The 19,817-nt window shown below is 37.5% G+C and overlaps 1 protein-coding gene across 6 annotated transcripts in view; it reads left to right on the top strand.

Annotated features, from left to right (window-relative positions):
* Positions 1-8,895: 8,895 nt before the first annotated feature.
* The window catches only part of LOC126482575 (ATP-binding cassette sub-family C member 5-like), a 512,906-nt gene continuing 501,984 nt past the window's right edge, over positions 8,896-19,817 (top strand). For 5 of the 6 annotated variants that reach the window (XM_050106550.1, XM_050106549.1, XM_050106547.1 and 2 more), the window contains exon 1: positions 8,896-8,994. The gene's annotated coding sequence lies outside the window, so the exon portion shown is untranslated. Of the gene's footprint in view, positions 8,999-19,817 lie in introns of all 6 variants that reach the window. The other variant, XM_050106544.1, reaches the window with a different exon arrangement.

The raw sequence follows: 19,817 nt of genomic DNA, 5'->3' as shown, positions 1-19,817 counted from the left end.
TCTGAAAGCGGTAAATTATTTTCGGTTTAAATAACAGAACAGAGCTGACACCCGCAATGTACAGGGTAATTATAATTAAAGTAAAACTTTCAAACCGTTGTGGAAATAACACCAAAGGTCAGAATGACGTCAAATTACAACGGAATGTTATTGGAGAAGGGGGAAAACATATGATTGAAGAAAAATAAATATTTACAAAGTATAGCAATAGAGGGTGCTATAAGCATCATAGTTTAATAGTGGTTGACTACAAATGACAAATGAATCATACAAAAATGCCTTAGATATACGTTTGACGTTAAACAAACTGTACTACTCAGTGTGTATGGCTCTACAGTTGTGATACAGTTAGTTATGTAAGCCCATCCACAATGACAAGGTCATATCACATCGGATGGGAACAACCGATTTTTAATTGTCTTGAGGCCTAAAACTGCATCAAAACCATCACTCACATCGGTTTTTAATTGTCCTGAGGCCAAAAACAGCATAAAAAGCATCAGTCACATCGGTTTTTAATCATCCTGAGGCCAAAAACCACATAAAGACCATCGATCACATCGGTTTTTAATTATCATGAGTCCAAAAACCGCATAAAAAGTATAAATCAAAATCAAATCGGATTATTAATTTCCATGTGACTGGCGCAAAATATGTTCAATATGTTGTCCGTTTTCTGCATCAAGTTGAAATTGAGAAACAGCATGTTCCACAAGTGATCGAAGTGTTTCCAAGGTCACGTTCAGAATGTGTTGCACAATGCATGCCTTCAATGCAGCTAAGTTTGCAATCAGAACGCTGGACACATCGTCTTTCAAATAGCCCCACAGCCAGAAGTCACTCAGATTAAGATCAGGTGATTGGGACGGCCAGGCTGTGGGGAAATGGCGGCTGATAATTCCAGGATTTCCGAAATGGCGCTTCAGCAGCTGCTTAACTGGATTTGAAATATTTGGAGGTGCGTTATCTTGTTGGAGAGATGGAATGACGTGAATTGGCAAAACACACTTTTAGCACTTGCCAATTACGGTACAGATAACAGGGCCAGAAGCATCTGTCTCTGCGAAAAGATATGGTCCTATGAAGAAAAATGATGCAGTAACCCCACACCACACAGTGACGTTTTCAGGATGAAGCGGTACTGGTTGATTTGCGTGTGGATTTTCCGTTGCCCATATTCGACAATTCTGTGTGCTGACGTATCCTGTCAGAGGGAAGTGGGCTTCATCTGTCCACAAGATCTTCCACGGCCGATCATTGTCCATTTCCATGCAAGCAAGAACTTCTAAAGCAAAGGTTTCTCTTGCTGGCAGATCAACAGGAAGCAACTTGTGCAAATGGGTAATTTTGAATGGATAGCGAAGAATGATGTTTAGTACGATTTTACGCTTCAAAGACATTGATATCAATGTTTGGGCAATTCTCCATGCACTACACTTTCGCACACTACCACTTGTCTCCTCCTGCATTGCTGTGTCCACTGCTTCTACTAATGTCAAATCAATTCGTTTCCTCCCTCTACCATGTTACAATTCTTTTCGAATTTCCGAATCATTTTCTCCAGACCTACGGCAGTCATCAGACCATCGCCTTTTTTCAAACCCAACAGTCTCCAGAACTTCTGCAGAGTGACTTGTGCACGGTCATCAGTCTTGTAATACAGCTTTACAAGCTGAGTGCGATCGTGCATTGAGACAGTCATGGCGAACGTAGCAGACACAAAACGAGGAAAAGCCATGTATCTGGCGTGTTTATACCAACTTCAATGGGTCGTGTACATGACAGGTGTTCTCATTTACATATTATGACACATACAACGCCATCTACTGATAAATTATCACACTAATTTTTCCTTCTGCCATTCGTTTTTCCACTTCTCCGGTAACATTCCATTGCAATTTGCCATCATTCTGACAAGTGGTGTTATTTCTTTAGCGTTTTGAATGTTTAACTTTAATTATAATCACCCTGTATATAAGTAAGAATGTAAGCTGATGAAGCAATAATTTCCATTAAGACTATATTATTAAGCCCTTCTAAAATTTTCTATTTCCGTTGATATCTCTTTGTGGCTCCTGCCAATCTGTACATATGAGTGACACATGCTCGGGAGTGCCTACATGGCAAACATTGTTATTATAATAGCTGAGTTATTTATTGCCCGAGTCCAACGGTTTGCTGGTACTGGCGCTCTTGTCATAGATATTACAAATGTTTATTAATGGTGTGACTGTTTTCTAATAGTTAGCATGTCCGTTTTAACGCTTAGAATGTACCTTAGTGTAGCATCTTAAGTGAAATATTAAGCACTCACAGTCAGAAGAGCATTAGTTTATATCAAATTGTCCGTCTTCAGTGTTAACATCGTGGATTGCACAATATGTATTGTGCTGAGTCTCATCAGGATTTTGACACTAATATACTGAATGATTTGGTTGAAGAAGCTGATAAAATGGGGATGATAGAGGATTTAGACCTGAGGAAAATTTCCTTGAAGACGATAAAGTTGTATGTGCAGATGGCAGTAATGTAGACCAAGTATTTGAAGCAGAGAATGAGGAACTGGAGGAAGAATCTCTGGGTGACCAAGGATGAAAAATCTTGCTTATCATGCATCAAAAGCAGAAGACTCTCTTCTCTTTCTGAATGTAAGATACTCTTGGAGCTATAATAATTTATAACTAATATGTAAAACAAAAAATGATTTATTTTCCAATAACATTTTGAGCAGCAAAATTGTCATTCTAAGATATCGAATAGGAGGTTTTCTACTTATTCACACCTGTAGTGCTCTGGGGTCTAATTGTTACAGCTAAAAATTGCTGTAAAAATACATTTGAAAAGGCTGTATGGAAGAGTACAGTTGGATGAAGGGTGAGGGGGGGGGGGAGTCCTGGTGCTTGATTTCATTATGGCTAAGAACATGAGGTAAAAACATTTTGGTTTAAATTGGACCAGAGGTCATTTGTGTAGCCATTCAAATATCTGTCTTACTGTTGACTAGTTACGTCAAAGTATATTAAACAAGGCTTGAAAGAAAAGTTTGAGCTGGCACTAAAGCAAATTGTGTGAATCGATTACTTCCTTTTGCAAAATATTTTAATTGCATTGAAACTAATGCTCAGCTAATGGCACTATTTGTATGTGCTCCATTCTGATTTCACATGGAAAGAACACTTTCTTTTTTTTTTTTTAAGCTTTCTGAAGTGCATCACTTTAAACGTGTACCAGTCGTTTCAAACTTTCCACGAAAGTTGATAAATGAGAAGCTCAAAACGATTTTTTTACACAGTAATCTGTTGCATTGTAGAAATATGATTGGGTTACAGTCAAGCTAAATGCGGAATGTAAAATTCATTCTAACATGAACCAAATACACAGAAACGGTTTAAAGCAGATAAGATAAATAAAAAATGCATACTAACATTTAAATTGAAACCTCTCTTTCAGATATCTAACTTATCCGATTTTACATGTTTTTTGTAAACTTCTATGTGTGCCACTTACATGTTTCAAATTACATTCAAAAACACGGTTTTGAAGCATGCAGCTCTAATATTTTAAACTTGTATGAATGTATTTAAACTCTCCACTAAGGTCATTTTCTTTTTTTTTTTAAGTCCATTTGATTGCAGCCTCTGAGAGGGAGGACAGTTTATTGCTTCACATCTTTATTCATTTTGGTTATATTTGATGCTGAGGTACAGAGGATTGGAGGAAGAGGATTTTTACTAACGTCTCCGAATTGGGAACGTGGGAGAGTCGCAAGGGGCATTTATGACATTCGTCCTAGAGTTGAGCGGAAACGTCAAATGTCAGAACTAATAAATGGGTAAAGTCAAAACGAATGTTTTTACCAGATAATCTTTATCTGCTGTCGAGATTCGACAGTTTAAAGTCGAGGTAAATGTAGCGTGCATGTAAAACTCACTCTCATGTGAACTGAATGCTCTAAAACACTAAAACTATTGAAATACATAAAAAAGGGATATTTATGATAAAATTGAAAACTTGCCTTCAAAACCCTAGCTTCATTCGGATTTTATGTGCAAAAAACACACTTTTGTGAGTTTTTTAGGTGCACCACTTATGTTTCAGACTTGTGTGAATCGGTTCAAATTTTGTGAGAAGGTAGACAAATAGGTAGTTAATGACCATCCTGTTGGTTTGTGAAAGCTTTATCCATTGGCAGGATATACGTAACATAGTTTGAAAGACAATTAAAGAAAGTCTATGCCAATCAGTGGTAGTCTGAGTCAACAAAAATTGCAATCAGTCGCCGAGCTATGGCTGTCTGATGTCATGGTTACTGTAGATAAAAGTTGGGAACCAGAATGAAAAATTCTCCTGTCATAGCACAAAAGAGGCGAATATGTCCGGGGCAGATTTACAGATGTGAAAGAAGGGAACTAGCTTTTCGGCTAGAAGCTTCAAAGGCATTGATATCAAAACATCTTGACATATTCGCATTTAAGTTTGACCTACTTCCCCAGCGGAGATAGCTCTCTTAACTGTGAGTTGTTGGTATCTTTCACTTTATAGGCTGAAGTCCCTGATCCTGTGCCCAAAATCCAGGAGATTCGTCATCACAATATATTGTATGATATGGCTGATAGCATATATGTAACAGTTAAAAAGATTTTTTTGGGGGGGGGATAAAATTTCTGGGGGCGGGTTTGTTCCTGGAAGAATGACATCACGATTATGTTGTTTTACTTGACATTATATTATGACATGAATATTAAAAGGTAAAAGAGCGTGAACATATAAAGGTGTTTTGATTTAAATGTCTTCGCCAGATTAGTTGAAAACTAGTTCCCTTCTTTTGCAACCATAACCCTGCCCAGGTCATATACACATTCTTTTGTGCCAGAATAGGAACATTTTTCATTCTGGTAATATATTAAGTGAAAAAGTCACTTTTAATGAAAGAGAAAAATGCAGTTACTTATGACGTTATTAGTTGCATAGGAAAAAAAACGAAATGGACAGATTGTCAGGTTCTGGTTACTCTTTTATAATTATTGAATAAAAAGTTCTCAGGTTTCCAGCCACGTCAAGTGATTAAAATTACACGAGCTTTCAGCCAAGCACTCTTTGGCCATTGTCAAGCGTTCTTACCTCATAACCACATCCTCCCCCCCCATGAACCATGGACCTTGCCGTTGGTGGGGAGGCTTGCGTGACTCAGCGATACAGATGGCCGTACCGTAGGTGCAACCACAACGGAGGGGTATCTGTTGAGAGGCCAGACAAACATGTGGTTCCTGAAGAGGGGCAGCAGCCTTTTCAGTAGTTGCAGGGGCAACAGTCTGGATGATTGACTGATCTGGCCTTGTAACATTAACCAAAACGGCCTTGCTGTGCTGGTACTGCGAACGGCTGAAAGGAAGGGAAAACTACAGCCGTAATTTTTCCCGAGGACATGCAGCTTTACTGTATGGTTAAATGATGATAGCGTCCTCTTGGATAAAATATTCCGGAGGTAAAATAGTCCCCCATTCGGATCTCCGGGCGGGGACTACTCAGGAGGACGTCGTTATCAGGAGAAAGAAAACTGGCGTTCTACGGATCGGAGTGTGGAATGTCAGATCCCTTAATCAGGCAGGTAGGTTAGAAAATTTAAAAAGGGAAATGGATAGGTTAAAGTTAGATATAGTGGGAATTAGTGAAGTTCGGTGGCAGGAGGAACAAGACTTTTGGTCAGGTGATTACAGGGTTATAAATACAAAATCAAATAGGGGTAATACAGGAGTAGGTTTAGTAATGAATAAAAAAATAGGAGTGCGGGTTAGCTACTACAAACAGCATAGTGAACACATTATTGTGGCCAAGATAGACACAAAGCCCATGCCTACTACAGTAGTAAAAGTTTATATGCCAACTAGCTCTGCAGATGATGAAGAAATAGATGAAATGTATGACGAGATAAAAGAAATTATTCAGGTAGTGAAGGAAGACGAAAATTTAATAGTCGTGGGTGACTGGAATTCGTCAGTAGGAAAAGGGAGAGAAGGAAACATAGTAGGTGAATATGGATTGGGGGGAAGGAATGAAAGAGGAAGCTGCCTTGTAGAATTTTGCACAGAGCATAACTTAATCATAGCTAACACTTGGTACAAGAATCATAAAAGAAGGTTGTATACCTGGAAGAATCCTGGAGATACTAAAAGGTATCAGATAGATTATATAATGGTAAGACAGAGATTTAGGAACCAGGTTTTAAATTGTAAGACATTTCCAGGGGCAGATGTGGATTCTGACCACAATCTACTGGTTATGAACTGCAGATTGAAACTGAAGAAACTGCAAAAAAGTGGGAATTTAAGGAGATGGGACCTGGATAAACCGAAAGAACCAGAAGTTGTAGAGAGTTTCAGGGAGAGCATAAGGGAACAATTGACAGGAATGGGGGAAAGAAATACAGTAGAAGAAGAATGGGTAGCTCTGAGGGATGAAGTAGTGAAGGCAGCAGAGGATCAAGTAGGTAAAAAGACGAGGGCTAATAGAAATCCTTGGGTAACAGAAGAAATATTGAATTTAATTGATGAAAGGAGAAATATAAAAATGCAGTAAATGAAGCAGGCAAAAAGGAATACAAACGTCTCAAAAATGACATCGACAGGAAGTGCAAAATGGCTAAGCAGGGATGGCTAGAGGACAAATGTAAGGATGTAGAGGCTTGTCTCACTAGGGGTAAGATAGATACTGCCTACAGGAAAATTAAAGAGACCTTTACAGAGAAGAGAACCACTTGTATGAATATCAAGAGCTCAGATGGAAACCCAGTTCTAAGCAAAGAAGGGAAGGCAGAAAGGTGGAAGGAGTATATAGAGGGTTTATACAAGGGCGATGTAATTAAGGACAATATTATGGAAATGGAAGAGGATGTAGATGAAGACGAAATGGGAGATAAGATACTGCATGAAGAGTTTGACAGAGCACTGAAAGATCTGAGTCGAAACAAGGCCCCGGGAGTAGACAACATTCCATTACAACTACTAATGGCCTCGGGAGAGCCAGTCATGACAAAACTCTACCATCTGGTGAGCACGATGTATGAGACAGGCGAAATACCCTCAGACTTCAAGAAGAATATTATAATTCCAATCCCAAAGAAAGCAGGTGTTGACAGATGTGAAAATTACCGAACTATCAGTTTAATAAGTCACAGCTGCAAAATACTAACGCGAATTCTTTACAGACGAATGGAAAAACTGGTAGAAGCCGACCTTGGGGAAGATCAGTTTGGATTCCGTAGAAATGTTGGAACACGTGAGGCAATACTGACCTTACAACTTATCTTAGAAGAAAGATTAAGAAAAGGCAAACCTACGTTTCTAGCATTTGTAGACTTAGAGAAAGCTTTTGACAATGTTAACTGGAATACTCTCTTTCAAATTCTGAAGGTGGCAGGGGTAAAATACAGGGAGCGAAAGGCTATTTACAATTTGTACAGAAACCAGATGGCAGTTATAAGAGTCGAGGGGCATGAAAGGGAAGCAGTGGTTGGGAAAGGAGTGAGACAGGGTTGTAGCCTCTCCCCGATGTTATTCAATCTGTATATTGAGCAAGCAGTAAAGGAAACAAAAGAAAAATTCGGAGTAGGTATTAAAATTCATGGAGAAGAAGTAAAAACTTTGAGGTTCGCCGATGACATTGTAATTCTGTCAGAGATAGCAAAGGACTTGGAAGAGCAGTTGAACGGAATGGATAGTGTCTTGAAAGGAGGATATAAGATGAACATCAACAAAAGTAAAACGAGGATAATGGAATGTAGTCAAATTAAGTCGGGTGGTGCTGAGGGAATTAGATTAGGAAATGAGACACTTAAAGTAGTAAAGGAGTTTTGCTATTTAGGGAGTAAAATAACTGATGATGGTCGAAGTAGAGAGGATATAAAATGTAGACTGGCAATGGCAAGGAAAGCGTTTCTCAAGAAGAGAAATTTGTTAACATCGAATATAGATTTAAGTGTCAGGAAGTCGTTTCTGAAAGTATTTGTATGGAGTGTAGCCATGTTTGGAAGTGAAACATGGACGATAACTAGTTTGGACAAGAAGAGAATAGAAGCTTTCGAAATGTGGTGCTACAGAAGAATGCTGAAGATAAGGTGGGTAGATCACGTAACTAATGAGGAGGTATTGAATAGGATTGGGGAGAAGAGAAGTTTGTGGCACAACTTGACTAGAAGGAGGGATCGGTTGGTAGGACATGTTTTGAGGCATCAAGGGATCACAAATTTAGCATTGGAGGGCACCGTGGAGGGTAAAAATCGTAGAGGGAGACCAAGGGATGAATACACTAAGCAGATTCAGAAGGATGTAGGTTGCAGTAGGTACTGGGAGATGAAGCTTGCACAGGATAGAGTAGCATGGAGAGCTGCATCAAACCAGTCTCAGGACTGAAGACCACAACAACAACCACATCCTCCAGACATTTCCGATCGTTTCCCGCTCAATATCCATATTTTTGGAGCCCTAAAGAAAGAGGTTCGTGGCCATCGATTTGCTTCGGACGAAGAGCTGCACGCCTGATTACAGTCACGGTTCCGCAGGCAACCGCAAGCATTTTTCTATCAAGGCGTTGACTATCTTGTCTCACCGTGGGATAAATGTACTAAGGATTATGGCGATCAGTTTTGAAATAATAAACAGTTTATCTGCGTTTTCCGTCTCGTTTTCATTGACTGATCCTTACAGCTTTTGATAATTTAAGCAAAGAAGCAGGTGTTTGGATGAACAAATTTAATATAAATCTGTGATGCGAATTACTGCTTATAGAAATAGTACGTGACCATTTTTCATAGGGCTAATTTTTTTATAGGCCATTGAACTTGATAAAGAGTTTTTATCAATTTCTGATGAAGTGGGCGTGTCATTCTATGATGCGTTTCGTGATTATTAGTGTCACGGTTGATACGTATAGTGCTGTACCTGCTGTGCGTAACAGGGATAGTCGTTTTGGTTTATGGGTCTGCCAGATGTGTAGACAGTAAGTAATTCTATGCATTATATCGTAAGAGCTGTTCCAGTTTTCATTTCAATGCTTGGAGTCCTTTGACGAGTTCTATCCTACCGGTAAAAGATGAAATACTCTACTTCAAATCAGCGCGTTTGCTTTGTTTTGAAAGCTACAGGTGCGCTCGTAAAACTACGTGATGCGTGTGCAACAGTTGTGTCGCAAGGAAAGTAGGACATACAGTAGTTGTTCTGTTAAGAAATAATAGATAGGTTACACATGAATGTGCAAACTATGTAGTGCCGATGCAAATGAGTCGACATTGTTGTACCTGACGTAGTTTATAGAATAGTTAGTGTGACGTTAAACAGTACAGTTAGTGTTAACAGTGAAGACCATTTTAGGCGTATAATGTACTTTCTTATAGCTTCTTACATACGAAATGACAGCATTTTGCGCATAGTAAGAATGCTGTTTTGTAATTTTATGTAGCCAAAGCACCGTTCAACAATACAAGGATTCTTGTAAGACCGGATTCTCCCAATCTTCAGCTCCATAGAAAGCCCCACTTGGTGCAGAATTTTTTACTGACCACGCGAGAATACTTTTTAATTGTAGTAAAGATATATAAATTAGTTAATAAGGACTCACAAACGATGCAAGTTGATACTGAAACTGTGTAGTAATAAATCTTGTTTCAATGAACGTTCAGAACTCGAAGAGCAAAACTCAAAAATTCACGAAATGTCTAAACCGAAAATAACCGAAAGAAATCTGTTACCTATCTGCAAATATTTATGAACATTGATAACGCATACTCCAGTATTTCATAGATATGTCTTTAATATTTGCTGATTCTGTGAATAATATTAACAATTTTTTTTACTGTATTGTTGTGACTGAACTGTTTCATTTCTTTTATTTGCTATATTTAACCTTAAAGTCTATTAAAATGTATATTTAGTAACCTTTGTAAAAGAAGTTTATCTTTCTTGGCTCTTGCTACCTCTAAGTTAATTTAGTCATTCGAGATAAAGGATTCAAAAGAAAATAAATTATTAAACAATGCCAAATTGTTATTTTCCCTGCAACAGACATGTTACAAGGTTGAAGTTCATTAGCGGTTGTAAACTAATACCCAGTCACCATATGTGACTGATTAATGTAAACAACATACTTCAATCTGCGTTGTATTTACACTGATACATGTGTTACACTGACATATTCTGAGCCAGTTTTACAAGAGACTGTACTCATTTAACCCACAGTGCAAATAGAAATGTAAGGAGACAACAAAGCAAATCAATGCAAGCTAGAAAAATAGGAAGTTGATTTACAGTTGGCCTACTGAACATAAAATTTCATTCTGTATTGATTTGTACTTGTGTTGAAGATGTTAGGTAATGTTTTCATTAATGATTCTGGTGCCTCATTCTAAGATAAGAAAAAGAAATTATAACTAAAATAGAGTGAATAATAAATGTTACACAGTGGTAGTGTACAATATAATGTTAAATAAGCCCTACACACACCGAGCGAGGTGGCGCAGTGGTTAGACACTGGACTCGCATTCGGAAAGACGACGGTTCAATCCTGCGTCCGGCCATCCTGATTTAGGTTTTCTGTGATTTCCCTAAATCGCTCCAGGCAAATGCCGGGATGGTTCCTTTCAAAGGGCGCGGCCGACTTCCTTCCCCGTCCTTCCCTAATCCGATGAGACCGATGACCTCGCTGTCTGGTCTCCTTCCCGAAACAACCAACCAACCGAGCCCTACACACAGAACTTTTATTATTGTCTTTAGTCTTCTGAGATAAGTTGTATGAGACATACCTCATATCTGCTGTTGTAATTATGAAATGTCAGTATATTTTGTGCTGTTCAGAACTAATGAGTATTTGTGAGATATTTCCATTGGCTACATCTTTTTCCATCTTGAAGGGCGGAAAATTGTGAATAGTAGAATTTCAGCGAGTGGTTGACTGTATTATGACAGTCATTGTCTTCCAAGAAGTGTTTTAAGGTACTGTCTGTGATGTCTACATTTCTTTATAACTCAAAAGTGAAGTGACAATGAAGTTGTGGCAGTAACAGTCAGTAATACTTACTAAGCTACAGCACAAGTGAACTGTACAGTACCTGCCATGACTGTCTCTTGCTTCCTCCACCTACATAGGTCAAATAATAACTAGGGTGAAGTGGGGTAAGTGTAACCACGTTTTGGCATAGTTCAACTTTGACACCAAATTGCCAACTTGTTATTGAAGGCATGATTTTGAAATTTTTCGTGCTTAAAGTTTAACTTATTGACTTTTAAACAATCTACATTTTGTTTCTGAAAAAAGAAATTATATGGTCAATTAATTGTTTTCAAAATTTTGTGTTGTGAGGTTACACTTGCCCCATGGTTCGGGGCAAGTGTAACCCCGCATTGTTGTACCCATACAGAGCATTGTAAAAGAGACTTGGGGTAAGTGACCTGATTACCCAATTTTTACTGAACTTGAGGATTTTTAAATTATTAAAATATCGTAAATTTTACTCGAGATATGAACTTTTTTGCACATGCCTCTTTGTATATTATGAAATACACAGAAAATGTTAGCTAAACTAAAAAATAAGTGTTAGCCTAAATCATAAAACACTGAAACAGAATGCTTCATAGATGATTTATTTTTGTTTTAGGCCAGTAATTTATTAGTTTAAATTCTACAAAAGTAATATTTTTTATTTAGTAGGCAATTTAACAAAAATAATAAAATATCTAGTATCAAGAGAAAAGAAAAATTCACTTTATAAGTTCACTTTCTATTATTTTTCATGGTAATTGAACTCAAGTTGTTGGCAATTTGTGTTTAATGCTAAACTGCCCTAATTCAACTTATTATATTCACACTTAGGCCCTAACTGTTATTTAGTCACTGAATCTTGTATGAATAAAATGTAACACCAAATGTCAGGTCTCCCCTGCGACTCAAAGTAGGCCCAGGCAGCACTGGAATGACGTCAGAGGATGGAACTTCCGTCTCATCTATTCTATCAGGCCAGTAGAATGTGGTGCCATGCTTTGTCTTATTTTTGCATCTGAGGAAAATCACTTCTGGATCTCCTAAATCACTCATTTTGGTAACATGGCCAATAAAATTAACCTTCTTACATTTTGTTGCAAAAGCTACCAGAACATAGTTTCCAACTGTAATTTTATCTTTGGCTTCAAAAAAGTTTGCCTCTTTTTCTTCTTCACAGTTTACCATTTCTTTCCTGAGATCGTCCAGTGTTATTATGGTCCCATTTTCTTCATCACCACTTATTAAAGATACGCCCCCTTCAGTTTCTCTTTCTTCACTTGATTCAACTTCCAGTCTTTTTTTTTTTTTTTTTTTCTTGTTACCCACATGAGCAGTCAGGGATTTTTTTCCACAACATTCCCAAATGCCATTTCGGATAAAGTAACAGCACTTTGTTTGGAAGATTTACTTTTCATTACCAAGCCCTTTTTTATGTCGATAATGCTCTTTCGTTTTGCTTTCTCTTTTTATTCTTGTTTCCTTTGAAATCTTTTTCTTTATAGATGGCATCTTGAAAAGTGATAACTTCAGCTCCTGGTGCAATTCTTTCCTTCTTTGTTTTACCAGTGGAACTACCCTATCGGACTGTGTCATATTTTATAAAAGGAAACGTGGTTTAAAATATAGTAGACTTAAATAAAAAATAAAATATATCTCACACAAACTCAATATGTACAGGAAGGCCAGTTTAGTTGATCTAGTGTGATAGCAAAAACAAGGTTACGGCTTAAATAAATAAATCTGTTCCAGTAAGTTTGTTTGGGGCAAGTGTAACCCCCCCTAGTTACATTTGCCCCAGCCTGTTGGTTACACTTGCCCCACATAGGAAAAAGTTGGGGTAAGTGTAACCATGCCTGGCATATCAAGAGCTTTATCAGTGGAGTAAAATGAATCTCATATTTGAAATTGTCATGCAAAAGTTAGTTTGTAACCAAAAAATTGTGCAGTTATCTTTAAAACTGCAAGAATGACAGACTACCAAATTCTGAACGTGTCACTCACTCGCAGAGTGAAAATGTAGACGTCAATTCAAGTCCAAAAATTAATTACCAATTTGTCAGATTTGACAACTTATGGTTAAATATAACAAAGAAAGGAGTAAATTAATATGTGAGATAGGTCAGAGGTAAAAATACAGCTTCTTTAAGGCACCATAAGCCGTGGTTACACTAACCCCATGGTTACACTTACCCCACTTCACCCTAATCAATAAATCTTTCTTCTTTTTAATGTAACTTGCAATCTGCATCTCACAGTCTGAATCATGTCCAGTGAATGCTGTTAGCTGTTATTACCATTTGATTCCTCGTTAGCAAGCTTTATTTTGCGGTCACAAATTCATTTAGCACTGATACATTGATTCGTAAGAACTGCTAGCCAGAGTCTTCCTCATTTCTTGTTGAGGAAATTTAAAAAAAGAAAATGTTCTACTTTAATATACCTTCTATTCTATTAAAATAATTTTGTGATTGACAGTTTCTCATGTTAGGTATTTTAGGCAAACCAACAGAACCAAGTTGTCGCCCTTCATTAGACAGCATGTGGATACAGTGTTGCCTTCTCAAGGACCCTGAGGATTCTGTAATATTAGAATGCTGTCTGGCAGTGCCACTTATGTTTGTCTACTGCCCGTCAGCTGTAAACTTATTTAATTCACTCAAGCTACCTCCCTCTATCCACAATTGACAGATCTACATTTGACCTACTGATGTGTTATTCTGTCAGGAAATGGTAGACTAGTCAGCAACAAAAGACCACTGAATTCCATTTACCCAATATTTTCAGGTATCAACAATGAGTGTGTTGCTGAATAAACTACCATTTGAGTTACTATTAATGAAGTTTAAATCAGAAACAGCAACACATGCCAGTTTTCAAATGAATGATGTAAAACAGAATTTGTCATATTTGATAGCAGTTTGAAGTTTTCCTAGGAAAAAGTTGCATTGATGTACAAGCATAATTTAGGCTACTTACTTTTGTACATAAATGTGGTGAATGTTTCTCAATTAAATCATTAGCTATTTCTTTTTATTCAGCAAAATCTCATAGTGATATGGGACTTACCATTTAATACAACGAAAATTGCTAGCTCTAAGTGTACGTATACACAGAGTACATAACTGTTGTTTAGTGAGGATAGGATAGGATAGGTGGTCAACCATGGCCTTGATGATGGAACTGTCCCAGCATTTGCCTGAAATGATTTAAGAAAATCTAAATCAGGGTTTTTGGACAGAGTAAACTCCATCCTCCTGAGTATGATGTCAGTATCTTAACATCTGCATTGCCTCATTCAGTTGGTTCCTATTGTATAATATTCTTTGATTTGCACACAATTTGTTTCAGATAACTTTTAATATAAAACATAGTTTTTCTCTTCATCACTGCAGACACTAAGGACAACCTCTGAAGACTCCTGGGCCATGAACATGTTGGTGTGCCCCTTGCACTAACTCTATTCGGTTTAGAAAACTGACTGCAGGGCTGTAAACACCCAAATATGCTCCATGTAGGTTTGCACACCCTTACATCCACCCATCGTAAAATTTCGATGATTGAACCACAGATTCGTAGATATACTCACTTAGTGTGGTAAGCATGACCATTTTTTTTAATCGTTCTTTACATTGAGCCCTCCTACTACTTCTATGTATTATTCTTGTGGCCTTTTTCTGAAGTTTAAAAGTTAAGATATTGTTTCATGCCTTCAAACCCCAGAAAAGAATCCCGTAACCAGGAATTGGTGTACATCACCACAAGACATTGGTTGTTATGAACTGATGATAGAGCCCTAAAAGTGTAATGTGCCAACGACATATTCATTTTGCCAGTACCTTTGTGTGTTCATTCTATATTAACTGATGATCAAAATTTGTCTGTAAAAACGTAGTGTTTGTTACACGTTTTATAGATTTGTCATCAGTACTTATAATGACAAAGTAGTTTTACCTCCTTATGTTGCAGTGCGTACTGTTTGTTTTCTTTATGTCCAATGTCAATTTATTACATATTGCCCATCTATAAAACATCTTTGATGGTTTCATTTGCTTTCTGTAATCCATTCCTCTGACCAACTCCTCGCTCTCCTGGAGCATGACAATGCTGGACCTCACACGAACACAGCAACATCTGCTGCAATCTGACATCTTGCATTCAGTGTCATCCATCATTCTCCATATAGCACCAATCTGGTCCCTTCTGATTTTAATCTATTTACAAAACTTAAAGAGCATCTTCAAGGACTATCGGGATTAATCAGTACGTTCTGACTACTGTGAAATATTTGCGAACTACCAATTCCTCACCATGGAGAAATGGCACTTATGAATATGGTATTAAAAATGAATAGCAAATTAGTCCATTTGGTTGTCAGCAAAATCAAATAAATTAAAATTTCATAAACCAGTAGCCCATTTATATCATGAGTGACTAAGCCTAAGCTAAGACGAAAGTGTTATGTTGAAAGCCAAGATACTATGAGGGTGTGCTGAAAAGTGATGCCACCAAATTTTTTATGGAAAACTCTTAAAGCTTTTAAAATAAAACAAATGTTATTGACATGTTACATCTGTATTTTTCTTATCAACATCTATCTCTCTCAGTACAGTTGCCCCGGCAACAAATGCATTTCTCCCAGTGAGAGACGAGGTTGTAAATACTGTCACTGTAGAATGTTTGACTTTGTTGAATGAGTCACAACCTCACCTCTGCTTGTACTGCCTCGTCACTATCGAAGGGAAGTCCTTGAAGATGCTCTTTAAGTTTTGTAAACATTAAAATCAGAAGGGACCAGATTGGTGCTGTATGGACGATGATGGATGACAGTGAATGCAAGATGTCAGTTTGCAGCAGATGTTGCTGTGTTTGTGTGAGGTCCAGCATTGTCATGCTCAAGGAGAGCGAGGAGTTGGTCAGAGGAATGGAAGAGTAAGGATTGGACAAAGAGAAGGTAAGAGCAGATGAACAAATAGGTGCAAGATGAGATGCATGCACAGTGAGTGGGGAAAAGAGGATGTGGAGAGACAGAGCAGGGAGGAGGCGAAGGACAGATAGAGGGGGAAAGACGATAGGAGGGAGGAGGGGATGGATGGGCAGAGAGAGGGGGAGTGGGAAATAGATGGAGGAAGGGAAGATGAGATTGATAGAGAGGGGGAATAAGTCCATCTGTGGATGAACGCTTTAAATTCAAAACTTTATTACAGCACACTGTTTCTCATGTATCAATATAGTTATGCTGCACGCTGCCATGTTACACACTGCAATTCAGAGCCCCCAAGAGGCAGAGGCTGCAAATATGTAGATTTGAATCACTTATAAACTCACAAGTGAAGCATTTTATTTTATTAAATATAATCTACATTGGTTGAAAATATTAAAATTTTTATGTGCATTACTTCAAGATCTAATAATGTCGGTAATTTTTTATATAGAAGAATGGGGATTGCTGTGTTATAAAGGTTAAGTTACGTGTTAGTATTGGTCGTGTCCACAAGAGGATGGGCACCAGGTTGAGGAAGTTGAAACAAAGTTTGAGATATAAGAAACTTTTTGATGGTAAACCATAAGAGGCAGGCTGACAGACAAAATGATTGATGAACTACAGCAGTATTATGGGATGGCCATTAGAAATACTGCTGAGGATTTGTTGAAAATGAAGCAGGCATTATGGGCTACCTTCTTCCACAGACTGTCAACTGATGAAAAACCAGAACACCACCTTTGCCCTCCTGGACCTGATTCATGGTGCAATTATCACAATGCCCAGTACTCAAACTGTTCATACAGCTGTAAACATTCCATCCCAGCAGCAGTCATGGATATCATATCATAAAACCTATTTACAGGGACCTGGCAAATCCTGAATTACTGAAGAAGTGTCTGCATTGTTAGATTCAAAATCCCAATGAGTTGTTCAATAATCTTATATGAATTCGCTTACAAAAAAAATGTTTTTGCCGAAATGAAGACACGAAAGGGGGTGGGGGGTCAGTGATGCTGTTATTGCTTTTATTGATGGCAACATTGTTAGGGTGAAAGTGCTACAGCATATGGGAATTAATCCTGGAGCAAACTGCATCAGCGAACTTGAATGGATGGACAAGGTTCGCATTGATAAAGCAGAGTATACAGCACTGTTGGCCACTAAGGAGCCCAGAAAAAAGAAAAGAAGAAAAAACATGGAAAAAGGGGAAGATATACAGTGTGGTGCAGGGTACTTCTGAGTGACTAAAAATAAAAAGTCTTTTGAAACTTTAGTAGCCATTCCTGAAAATTTACATTTTCTGTTGCATTTTTCCCTAAATCTCAGAAACCACTTAGAGTAGAATATTCAGATTTTCAGGGAGTAATAACATACATATCCTGAGTCTAAACTAAAAGAATATAATCCTGAGTCTACACTAAAAGAAGAAATAATGTTATGTATAATTAAAATTATTTATGATAATGTACAAAAAGGTACAGAAAATTTTAACTGTGTAATTAAAAAATTGTATTTCTGAAAGCAGTAGCTGAAATGCAATTATTGTAGTTCAGTAGTCTCAGAAATTACAGTTTAATGTCCTGTAAAAGTTCCATCTCAATAGCTGCAGTGGTTTCTGAAATACAAGGAAGCCAAGTCACAAAATTTAGCATTGTCGGGATAGGGCGTTCCAACTCCCACTAAGAATTTTTGTATAAAAAAATTTAGAGGCATTGCTTTTCAGCACAGTCACATACTTTAAATCATATATAACATGGGATTACAGCACCAGCTAATGTACTCTGAAAATATGGATGCTCATATTTTGGTTCAAGGTAATGTAGACAGAACAATACCTGATGAGGGCTGCTTGAATGTGGTTGCTCCACTGCTAGAAGAAAAGTGCTTTTGGCAGATAAGAAAAGATAATGAAACCTTGTACAGTTGGTCCAAACTGGAGAAGTCACTCAGAACCAAGATAATTTCTCCTGCTTTGTTTACCTTAATTGTTGATATTTACAGTTTGTGTTTGTATTTTATGAAACTGGCAATGTGGATCTTGGAGAAACTCTGTGTGTAGAGGAATGCTCACCCACAGATGTGATTGATTCATAACCCGTTACTTATTCACACTGTCCATGGCATAGTTGTTATTTGAATACTCCTCATCACGATGTAGAAGAGAGGTATGCTATTCTTATTAGACATGCACATAGCTCAAATATCTTTGTTTCCCAGTGTGTAATACAATTTCCACTCACTCAAACAGCTATCTTCAGTTAATTAGAGCTAAAAGAATCATTACTTTTATGAAAATAGAGGCCATCCTTTGAAAGATCAAGATTGAAACAACAGCAGCTCAAACAAAAGCTTTAAACTTAATTACCCAAGCAAAACCTTTTAATTAGAAATAATATTACACTAATGGAGACTTCAGGATGGGCACAACAAAATGGAAAATGAAACACACTCAAACAACCACTCCACTGCAGAGGTGGATGGTAAATATGTTTGAGAGATCAAAAAATTATACAATCTTTCATGCTGTTGCTTTTTTTTTCCCAGCACTAACTCACCCCCTCCCACCTACCTCTGACCTCCCTTCCCCCTCTGATCCCTCTACCCCCTATCTCTCTCTTGGAACTGCCAATGTGAAAGCTAGTTTGATTTTTTTGATGTTTTAAGGGTGCCTGTGCGCCACTCACAGTTCATCTGTAAGAAACTGGTTGTCTGTCTTCTAATTTTTTGGTCATAATTTTAAATAATAGCCAATGGCATCAATACTGCCAGTTGATAATTGTGTACTTGACATAATCAAACAGTAGCAGTATTTATTTTGTGAAACAAATACTAACAAAGAGATACAGGGGCTGGCCAGTACTTAGCTCAGTACAGCCGGTAGATACACAAAACAGAATAAAAAATTTACGTATCCTAGCTTTCGGAACTTTGTTCCTTCATCATGGAGGAGAGAGGGGACGACGATTTTAAATCCATTCACACGTATTATATGATTTTTTACTAAACATTACTATATTCTTGCAGTTACCTCTGCATACTGATACAACTAGTTATACCTTCTATTCCTTCCTCCTTCCATTCTGTTTCATTCTACAATGTAAGTTGTACCTTATCATATTCTATACTGCATACTTGATATCATTTTATGAGCACAAATCTTTTATTTTGTCTCTCGTGCTGTGTTGTCTTTGTTTTCTTACTTTGTTTCATATTTCTTGAAGCACTGTTTGTGGTTTTCTTTTTCTGTCTTCGAAAATACTTGTTTCAGTATCTTGTTCCAAATTGAGGATATTCAGGGTACACTGCTTCTGCAGTGTCGCCTGCCATACTCTCTTCTTTTTGTTAAATGAAAAATCTGTAGCTTTTCCCACAACCTTTCAAATGCACTCAAAAACTGGCCACAACTTTTATTTGTTCATATGCACATTAGTTTGGCAGTATTTGGATGATCTGTTACTATTACTCGTTATGGTCCTTTCTATGGAAATATTGATTTAACATGGTTTTCTACTTCTGATTTAGGTTCTCCTGATGTCACAGTCTTTCACTTTATCTACAGTTTTATCTTTCAGCTCTGAAATTTTATTTGTAAATTTTACTGGTTTTATGTTTGCATCAGAACATTTCTCTTTCTCCACAGATCCCTGTCCTATTTTTATGCCATTTATATTAGTGCCTCAGCTTTCTTTACTTCTTTCATTTCCTTCTGTGCCTGTAGATTTGGTTTATCATGATCTTCTAACATACAGGTATTGTCAAGTATTTTTTCCCTCCTTTTAGTAGCAGTTGAAATCTTAGAATCTTG

Source organism: Schistocerca serialis, chromosome 1 (assembly GCF_023864345.2).
Source record: "Schistocerca serialis cubense isolate TAMUIC-IGC-003099 chromosome 1, iqSchSeri2.2, whole genome shotgun sequence".
In the NCBI taxonomy this organism is placed as follows: Eukaryota; Metazoa; Arthropoda; class Insecta; order Orthoptera; family Acrididae; genus Schistocerca; species Schistocerca serialis.
This window is presented reverse-complemented; position numbering and strand designations above follow the sequence as displayed.